We start from the raw sequence: 7,500 nt of genomic DNA, 5'->3' as shown, positions 1-7,500 counted from the left end.
CTAACGAGGTAATCACCATTTAAAACGCACAGAGTTGGGTGAAAACGAGAGCTGCAAACTCAACCCAATGTGAGCTCCAACCACAAAACTAACAAGACAGTACATTGACCTCAGTTGATACCAACAAGATCTGTCTGTTCTTTCTTTGTCATGAAATAAACCAAAAAGCTTACAGCACCTGGTATTCCCAGGCGGTCTCCCATCCAAGTACTAACCAGGCCCGACCCTGCTTAGCTTCCGAGATCAGACGAGATCGGGCGTTCTCAGGGTAGTATGGCCGTAAGCTGGCAAAGCTTGTGAAATATCGCTATACAAAAGGTGAAGGAGATCTGATCGGGCGTTCTCAGGGTAGTATGGCCGTAAGCTGGCAAAATTTGTGAAATATAGCTATACAAAAGGCGAAGGAGATCTGTTCTGGTACAAAAGATGAACCAGTTCAGTAAGGTTCCCTGAGTGAAATTAGGTTTCAAGTGGTCTGGTCATCTCGTGCTGTCAATGGCAGCTAACGAGGTAATCACCATTTAAAACGCACAGAGTTGGGTGAAAACGAGAGCTGCAAACTCAACCCGACGTGAGCTCCAACCACAAAACTAACAAGACAGTACATCGACCTCAGTTGATACCAACAAGATCTGTCTGTTCTTTCTTTGTCATGAAATAAACCAAAAAGCTTACAGCACCTGGTATTCCCAGGCGGTCTCCCATCCAAGTACTAACCAGGCCCGACCCTGCTTAGCTTCCGAGATCAGACGAGATCGGGCGTTCTCAGGGTAGTATGGCCGTAAGCTGGCAAAATTTGTGAAATATAGCTATACAAAAGGCGAAGGAGATCTGTTCTGGTACAAAAGACGAACCAGTTCAGTTCAGTTCAGTCAGGTTCCATGAGGGAAGTTAGGTTTCAAGTGGTCTGGTCATCTCGTGCTGTCAATGGCAGCTAACGAGGTAATCACCATTTAAAACGCACAGAGTTGGGTGAAAACGAGAGCTGCAAACTCAACCCAATGTGAGCTCCAACCACAAAACTAACAAGACAATACATTGACCTCAGTTGATACCAACAAGATCTGTCTGTTCTTTCTTTGTCATGAAATAAACCAAAAAGCTTACAGCACCTGGTATTCCCAGGCGGTCTCCCATCCAAGTACTAACCAGGCCCGACCCTGCTTAGCTTCCGAGATCAGACGAGATCGGGCGTTCTCAGGGTAGTATGGCCGTAAGCTGGCAAAGCTTGTGAAATATCGCTATACAAAAGGCGAAGGAGATCTGATCGGGCGTTCTCAGGGTAGTATGGCCGTAAGCTGGCAAACTTTGTGAAATATAGCTATACAAAAGGCGAAGGAGATCTGTTCTGGTACAAAAGACGAACCAGTTCAGTTCAGTTCAGTCAGGTTCCCTGAGGGAAGTTAGGTTTCAAGTGGTCTGGTCATCTCGTGCTGTCAATGGCAGCTAACGAGGTAATCACCATCTAAAACGCACAGAGTTGGGTGAAAACGAGAGCTGCAAACTCAACCAAATGTGAGCTCCAACCACAAAACTAACAAGACAGTACATTGACCTCAGTTGATACCAACAAGATCTGTCTGTTCTTTCTTTTTCATGAAATAAACCAAAAAGCTTACAGCACCTGGTATTCCCAGGCGGTCTCCCATCCAAGTACTAACCAGGCCCGACCCTGCTTAGCTTCCGAGATCAGACGAGATCCGGCGTTCTCAGGGTAGTATGGCCGTAAGCTGGCAAAATTTGTGAAATATAGCTATACAAAAGGCGAAGGAGATGTGTTCTGGTACAAAAGACGAACCAGTTCAGTTCAGTTCAGTCAGGTTCCCTGAGGGAAATTAGATTTCAAGTGGTCTGGTCATCTCGTGCTGTCAATGGCAGCTAACGAGGTAATCACCATTTAAAACGCACAGAGTTGGGTGAAAACGAGAGCTGCAAACTCAACCCAATGTGAGCTCCAACCACAAAACTAACAAGACAGTACATTGACCTCAGTTGATACCAACAAGATCTGTCTGTTCTTTCTTTGTCATGAAATAAACCAAAAAGCTTACAGCACCTGGTATTCCCAGGCGGTCTCCCATCCAAGTACTAACCAGGCCCGACCCTGCTTAGCTTCCGAGATCAGACGAGATCGGGCGTTCTCAGGGTAGTATGGCCGTAAGCTGGCAAAGCTTGTGAAATATCGCTATACAAAAGGTGAAGGAGATCTGATCGGGCGTTCTCAGGGTAGTATGGCCGTAAGCTGGCAAAATTTGTGAAATATAGCTATACAAAAGGCGAAGGAGATCTGTTCTGGTACAAAAGACGAACCAGTTCAGTTCAGTTCAGTCAGGTTCCCTGAGGGAAGTTAGGTTTCAAGTGGTCTGGTCATCTCGTGCTGTCAATGGCAGCTAACGAGGTAATCACCATCTAAAACGCACAGAGTTGGGTGAAAACGAGAGCTGCAAACTCAACCCGATGTGAGCTCCAACCACAAAACTAACAAGACAGTACATCGACCTCAGTTGATACCAACAAGATCTGTCTGTTCTTTCTTTTTAATGAAATAAACCAAAAAGCTTACAGCACCTGGTATTCCCAGGCGGTCTCCCATCCAAGTACTAACCAGGCCCGACCCTGCTTAGCTTCCGAGATCAGACGAGATCGGGCGTTCTCAGGGTAGTATGGCCGTAAGCTGGCAAAGCTTGTGAAATATCGCTATACAAAAGGCGAAGGAGATCTGATCGGGCATTCTCAGGGTAGTATGGCCGTAAGCTGGCAAAACTTGTGAAATATAGCTATACAAAGGGGAATGAGATCTGTTCTGGTACAAAAGACGAACCAGTTCACTTCAGTTCAGTTCAGTAAGGTTCCCTGAGGGAAATTAGGTTTCAGGTTGTCTGGTCATCTCGTGCTGTCAATGGCAGCTAACGAGGTAATCACCATTTAAAACGCACAGAGTTGGGTGAAAACGAGAGCTGCAAACTCAACCCAATGTGAGCTCCAACCACAAAACTAACAAGACAATACATTGACCTCAGTTGATACCAACAAGATCTGTCTGTTCTTTCTTTGTCATGAAATAAACCAAAAAGCTTACAGCACCTGGTATTCCCAGGCGGTCTCCCACCCAAGTACTAACCAGGCCCGACCCTGCTTAGCTTCCGAGATCAGACGAGATCGGGCGTTCTCAGGGTAGTATGGCCGTAAGCTGGCAAAATTTGTGAAATATAGCTATACAAAAGGCGAAGGAGATCTGTTCTGGTACAAAAGACGAACCAGTTCAGTTCAGTTCAGTCAGGTTCCCTGAGGGAAGTTAGGTTTCAAGTGGTCTGGTCATCTCGTGCTTTCAATGGCAGCTAACGAGGTAATCACCATCTAAAACGCACAGAGTTGGGTGAAAACGAGAGCTGCAAACTCAACCAAATGTGAGCTCCAACCACAAAACTAACAAGACAGTACATTGACCTCATTTGATACCAACAAGTTCTGTCTGTTCTTTCTTTGTCATGAAATAAACCAAAAAGCTTACAGCACCTGGTATTCCCAGGCGGTCTCCCATCCAAGTACTAACCAGGCCCGACCCTTCTTAGCTTCCGAGATCAGACGAGATCTGGCGTTCTCAGGGTAGTATGGCCGTAAGCTGGCAAAGCTTGTAAAATATAGCTATACAAAAGGCGAAGGAGATCTGTTCTGGTACAAAAGATGAACCAGTTCAGTAAGGTTCCCTGAGTGAAATTAGGTTTCAAGTGGTCTGGTCATCTCGTGCTGTCAATGGCAGCTAACGAGGTAATCACCATTTAAAACGCACAGAGTTGGGTGAAAACGAGAGCTGCAAACTCAACCCGACGTGAGCTCCAACCACAAAACTAACAAGACAGTACATCGACCTCAGTTGATACCAACAAGATCTGTCTGTTCTTTCTTTGTCATGAAATAAACCAAAAAGCTTACAGCACCTGGTATTCCCAGGCGGTCTCCCATCCAAGTACCAACCAGGCCCGACCCTGCTTAGCTTCCGAGATCAGACGAGATCGGGCGTTCTCAGGGTAGTATGGCCGTAAGCTGGCAAAATTTGTGAAATATAGTTATACAAAAGGCGAAGGAGATCTGTTCTGGTACAAAAGACGAACCAGTTCAGTTCAGTTCAGTCAGGTTCCCTGAGGGAAGTTAGGTTTCAAGTGGTCTGGTCATCTCGTGCTGTCAATGGCAGCTAACGAGGTAATCACCATTTAAAACGCACAGAGTTGGGTGAAAACGAGAGCTGCAAACTCAACCCAATGTGAGCTCCAACCACAAAACTAACAAGACAATACATTGACCTCAGTTGATACCAACAAGATATGTCTGTTCTTTCTTTGTCATGAAATAAACCAAAAAGCTTACAGCACCTGGTATTCCCAGGCGGTCTCCCATCCAAGTACTAACCAGGGCCGACCCTGCTTAGCTTCCGAGATCAGACGAGATCGGGCGTTCTCAGGGTAGTATGGCCGTAAGCTGGCAAAATTTGTGAAATATAGCTATACAAAAGGCGAAGGAGATCTGTTCTGGTACAAAAGACGAACCAGTTCAGTTCAGTTCAGTCAGGTTCCCTGAGGGAAGTTAGGTTTCAAGTGGTCTGGTCATCTCGTGCTGTCAATGGCAGCTAACGAGGTAATCACCATTTAAAACGCACAGAGTTGGGTGAACACGAGAGCTGCAAACTCAACCCAATGTGAGCTCCAACCACAAAACTAACAAGACAGTACATTGACCAGGGTTGATACCAACAAGATCTGTCCGTTCTTTCTTTGTCATGAAATAAACCAAAAAGCTTACAGCACCTGGTATTCCCAGGCGGTCTCCCATCCAAGTACTAACCAGGCCCGACCCTGCTTAGCTTCCGAGATCAGACGAGATCGGGCGTTCTCAGGGTAGTATGGCCGTAAGCTGGCAAAACTTGTGAAATATAGCTATACAAAAGGCGAAGGAGATCTGTTCTGGTACAAAATATGAACCAGTTCAGTAAGGTTCCCTGAGTGAAATTAGGTTTCAAGTGGTCTGGTCATCTCGTGCTTTCAATGGCAGCTAACGAGGTAATCACCATCTAAAACGCACAGAGTTGGGTGAAAACGAGAGCTGCAAACTCAACCAAATGTGAGCTCCAACCACAAAACTAACAAGACAGTACATTGACCTCAGTTGATACCAACAAGATCTGTCTGTTCTTTCTTTGTCATGAAATAAACCAAAAAGCTTACAGCACCTGGTATTCCCAGGCGGTCTCCCATCCAAGTACTAACCAGGCCCGACCCTGCTTAGCTTCCGAGATCAGGCGTTCTCAGGGTAGTATGGCCGTAAGCTGGCAAAGCTTGTAAAGTATAGCTATACAAAAGGCGAAGGAGATCTGTTCTGGTACAAAAGATGAACCAGTTCAGTAAGGTTCCCTGAGTGAAATTAGGTTTCAAGTGGTCTGATCATCTCGTGCTGTCAATGGCAGCTAACGAGGTAATCACCATTTAAAACGCACAGAGTTGGGTGAAAACGAGAGCTGCAAACTCAACCCGATGTGAGCTCCAACCACAAAACTAACAAGACAGTACATCGACCTCAGTTGATACCAACAAGATCTGTCTGTTCTTTCTTTTTAATGAAATAAACCAAAAAGCTTACAGCACCTGGTATTCCCAGGCGGTCTCCCATCCAAGTACTAACCAGGCCCGACCCTGCTTAGCTTCCGAGATCAGACGAGATCGGGCGTTCTCAGGGTAGTATGGCCGTAAGCTGGCAAAGCTTGTGAAATATCGCTATACAAAAGGCGAAGGAGATCTGATCGGGCGTTCTCAGGGTAGTATGGCCGTAAGCTGGCAAAATTTGTGAAATATAGCTATACAAAAGGCGAAGGAGATCTGTTCTGGTACAAAAGACGAACCAGTTCAGTTCAGTTCAGTCAGGTTCCCTGAGGGAAGTTAGGTTTCAAGTGGTCTGGTCATCTCGTGCTTTCAATGGCAGCTAACGAGGTAATCACCATCTAAAACGCACAGAGTTGGGTGAAAACGAGAGCTGCAAACTCAACCAAATGTGAGCTCCAACCACAAAACTAACAAGACAGTACATTGACCTCAGTTGATACCAACAAGATCTGTCTGTTCTTTCTTTGTCATGAAATAAACCAAAAAGCTTACAGCACCTGGTATTCCCAGGCGGTCTCCCATCCAAGTACTAACCAGGCCCGACCCTGCTTAGCTTCCGAGATCAGACGAGATCGGGCGTTCTCAGGGTAGTATGGCCGTAAGCTGGCAAAGCTTGTAAAATATAGCTATACAAAAGGCGAAGGAGATCTGTTCTGGTACAAAAGATGAACCAGTTCAGTTCAGTTCAGTCAGGTTCCCTGAGGGAAGTTAGGTTTCAAGTGGTCTGGTCATCTCGTGCTTTCAATGGCAGCTAACGAGGTAATCACCATCTAAAACGCACAGAGTTGGGTGAAAACGAGAGCTGCAAACTCAACCCGATGTGAGCTCCAACCACAAAACTAACAAGACAGTACATCGACCTCAGTTGATACCAACAAGATCTGTCTGTTCTTTCTTTGTCATGAAATAAACCAAAAAGCTTACAGCACCTGGTATTCCCAGGCGGTCTCCCATCCAAGTACTAACCAGGCCCGACCCTGCTTAGCTTCCGAGATCAGACGAGATCGGGCGTTCTCAGGGTAGTATGGCCGTAAGCTGGCAAAACTTGTGAAATATAGCTATACAAAAGGCGAAGGAGATCTGTTCTGGTACAAAAGATGAACCAGTTCAGTAAGGTTCCCTGAGTGAAATTAGGTTTCAAGTGGTCTGGTCATCTCGTGCTGTCAATGGCAGCTAACTAGGTAATCACCATTTAAAACGCACAGAGTTGGGTGAAAACGAGAGCTGCAAACTCAACCCGATGTGAGCTCCAACCACAAAACTAACAAGACAGTACATCGACCTCAGTTGATACCAACAAGATCTGTCTGTTCTTTCTTTTTAATGAAATAAACCAAAAAGCTTACAGCACCTGGTATTCCCAGGCGGTCTCCCATCCAAGTACTAACCAGGCCCGACCCTGCTTAGCTTCCGAGATCAGACGAGATCAGGCGTTCTCAGGGTAGTATGGCCGTAAGCTGGCAAAGCTTGTGAAATATCGCTATACAAAAGGCGAAGGAGATCTGATCGGGCGTTCTCAGGGTAGTATGGCCGTAAGCTGGCAAAATTTGTGAAATATAGCTATACAAAAGGCGAAGGAGATCTGTTCTGGTACAAAAGACGAACCAGTTCAGTTCAGTCAGGTTCCCTGAGGGAAGTTAGGTTTCAAGTGGTCTGGTCATCTCGTGCTGTCAATGGCAGCTAACGAGGTAATCACCATTTAAAACGCACAGAGTTGGGTGAAAACGAGAGCTGCAAACTCAACCCAATGTGAGCTCCAACCACAAAACTAACAAGACAATACATTGACCTCAGTTGATACCAACAAGATCTGTCTGTTCTTTCTTTGTCATGAAATAAACCAAAAAGC

The 7,500-nt window shown here is 45.8% G+C and overlaps 16 non-coding genes and 1 pseudogene across 16 annotated transcripts in view; all 17 read right to left on the bottom strand.

Moving 5' to 3' along the window:
* Positions 1-166: 166 nt before the first annotated feature.
* Positions 167-285, bottom strand: LOC130924991 (5S ribosomal RNA). The gene has a single exon (XR_009065284.1). It is a non-coding gene; the product is annotated as a 5S ribosomal RNA (ribosomal RNA).
* A 383-nt stretch (positions 286-668) lies between these two features.
* LOC130924979 (5S ribosomal RNA) lies at positions 669-787 on the bottom strand. The gene has a single exon (XR_009065273.1). It is a non-coding gene; the product is annotated as a 5S ribosomal RNA (ribosomal RNA).
* A 313-nt stretch (positions 788-1,100) lies between these two features.
* LOC130924968 (5S ribosomal RNA) lies at positions 1,101-1,219 on the bottom strand. The gene has a single exon (XR_009065262.1). It is a non-coding gene; the product is annotated as a 5S ribosomal RNA (ribosomal RNA).
* A 393-nt stretch (positions 1,220-1,612) lies between these two features.
* On the bottom strand, positions 1,613-1,731 carry LOC130925050 (5S ribosomal RNA). Its single transcript, XR_009065341.1, has one exon. It is a non-coding gene; the product is annotated as a 5S ribosomal RNA (ribosomal RNA).
* A 313-nt stretch (positions 1,732-2,044) lies between these two features.
* On the bottom strand, positions 2,045-2,163 carry LOC130924956 (5S ribosomal RNA). Its single transcript, XR_009065250.1, has one exon. It is a non-coding gene; the product is annotated as a 5S ribosomal RNA (ribosomal RNA).
* A 393-nt stretch (positions 2,164-2,556) lies between these two features.
* On the bottom strand, positions 2,557-2,675 carry LOC130924944 (5S ribosomal RNA). The gene has a single exon (XR_009065239.1). It is a non-coding gene; the product is annotated as a 5S ribosomal RNA (ribosomal RNA).
* Positions 2,676-3,072: 397 nt separating this feature from the next.
* LOC130926206 (5S ribosomal RNA) lies at positions 3,073-3,191 on the bottom strand. The gene has a single exon (XR_009066222.1). It is a non-coding gene; the product is annotated as a 5S ribosomal RNA (ribosomal RNA).
* Positions 3,192-3,504: 313 nt separating this feature from the next.
* On the bottom strand, positions 3,505-3,623 carry LOC130925378 (5S ribosomal RNA). The gene has a single exon (XR_009065658.1). It is a non-coding gene; the product is annotated as a 5S ribosomal RNA (ribosomal RNA).
* A 303-nt stretch (positions 3,624-3,926) lies between these two features.
* Positions 3,927-4,045, bottom strand: LOC130924797 (5S ribosomal RNA). The gene has a single exon (XR_009065096.1). It is a non-coding gene; the product is annotated as a 5S ribosomal RNA (ribosomal RNA).
* Positions 4,046-4,358: 313 nt separating this feature from the next.
* LOC130925033 (5S ribosomal RNA) lies at positions 4,359-4,477 on the bottom strand. Its single transcript, XR_009065324.1, has one exon. It is a non-coding gene; the product is annotated as a 5S ribosomal RNA (ribosomal RNA).
* Positions 4,478-4,790: 313 nt separating this feature from the next.
* Positions 4,791-4,909, bottom strand: LOC130924932 (5S ribosomal RNA). Its single transcript, XR_009065228.1, has one exon. It is a non-coding gene; the product is annotated as a 5S ribosomal RNA (ribosomal RNA).
* Positions 4,910-5,212: 303 nt separating this feature from the next.
* LOC130925636 (uncharacterized) lies at positions 5,213-5,321 on the bottom strand (annotated as a pseudogene).
* Positions 5,322-5,624: 303 nt separating this feature from the next.
* Positions 5,625-5,743, bottom strand: LOC130924920 (5S ribosomal RNA). Its single transcript, XR_009065217.1, has one exon. It is a non-coding gene; the product is annotated as a 5S ribosomal RNA (ribosomal RNA).
* A 393-nt stretch (positions 5,744-6,136) lies between these two features.
* On the bottom strand, positions 6,137-6,255 carry LOC130924909 (5S ribosomal RNA). The gene has a single exon (XR_009065206.1). It is a non-coding gene; the product is annotated as a 5S ribosomal RNA (ribosomal RNA).
* Positions 6,256-6,568: 313 nt separating this feature from the next.
* On the bottom strand, positions 6,569-6,687 carry LOC130924898 (5S ribosomal RNA). Its single transcript, XR_009065195.1, has one exon. It is a non-coding gene; the product is annotated as a 5S ribosomal RNA (ribosomal RNA).
* Positions 6,688-6,990: 303 nt separating this feature from the next.
* Positions 6,991-7,109, bottom strand: LOC130924767 (5S ribosomal RNA). Its single transcript, XR_009065066.1, has one exon. It is a non-coding gene; the product is annotated as a 5S ribosomal RNA (ribosomal RNA).
* A 388-nt stretch (positions 7,110-7,497) lies between these two features.
* Positions 7,498-7,500, bottom strand: part of LOC130925129 (5S ribosomal RNA) — a 119-nt gene continuing 116 nt past the window's right edge. The window contains exon 1 of the ribosomal RNA XR_009065417.1: positions 7,498-7,500. This exon is cut by the window's right edge and continues 116 nt beyond it. This is a non-coding gene — a ribosomal RNA (5S ribosomal RNA).

This window comes from Corythoichthys intestinalis, chromosome 11 (genome assembly GCF_030265065.1).
Source record: "Corythoichthys intestinalis isolate RoL2023-P3 chromosome 11, ASM3026506v1, whole genome shotgun sequence".
In the NCBI taxonomy this organism is placed as follows: Eukaryota; Metazoa; Chordata; class Actinopteri; order Syngnathiformes; family Syngnathidae; genus Corythoichthys; species Corythoichthys intestinalis.
The sequence above is the reverse complement of the archived record's forward strand: the minus strand, read 5'-3'. Positions and strand labels throughout refer to the sequence as shown.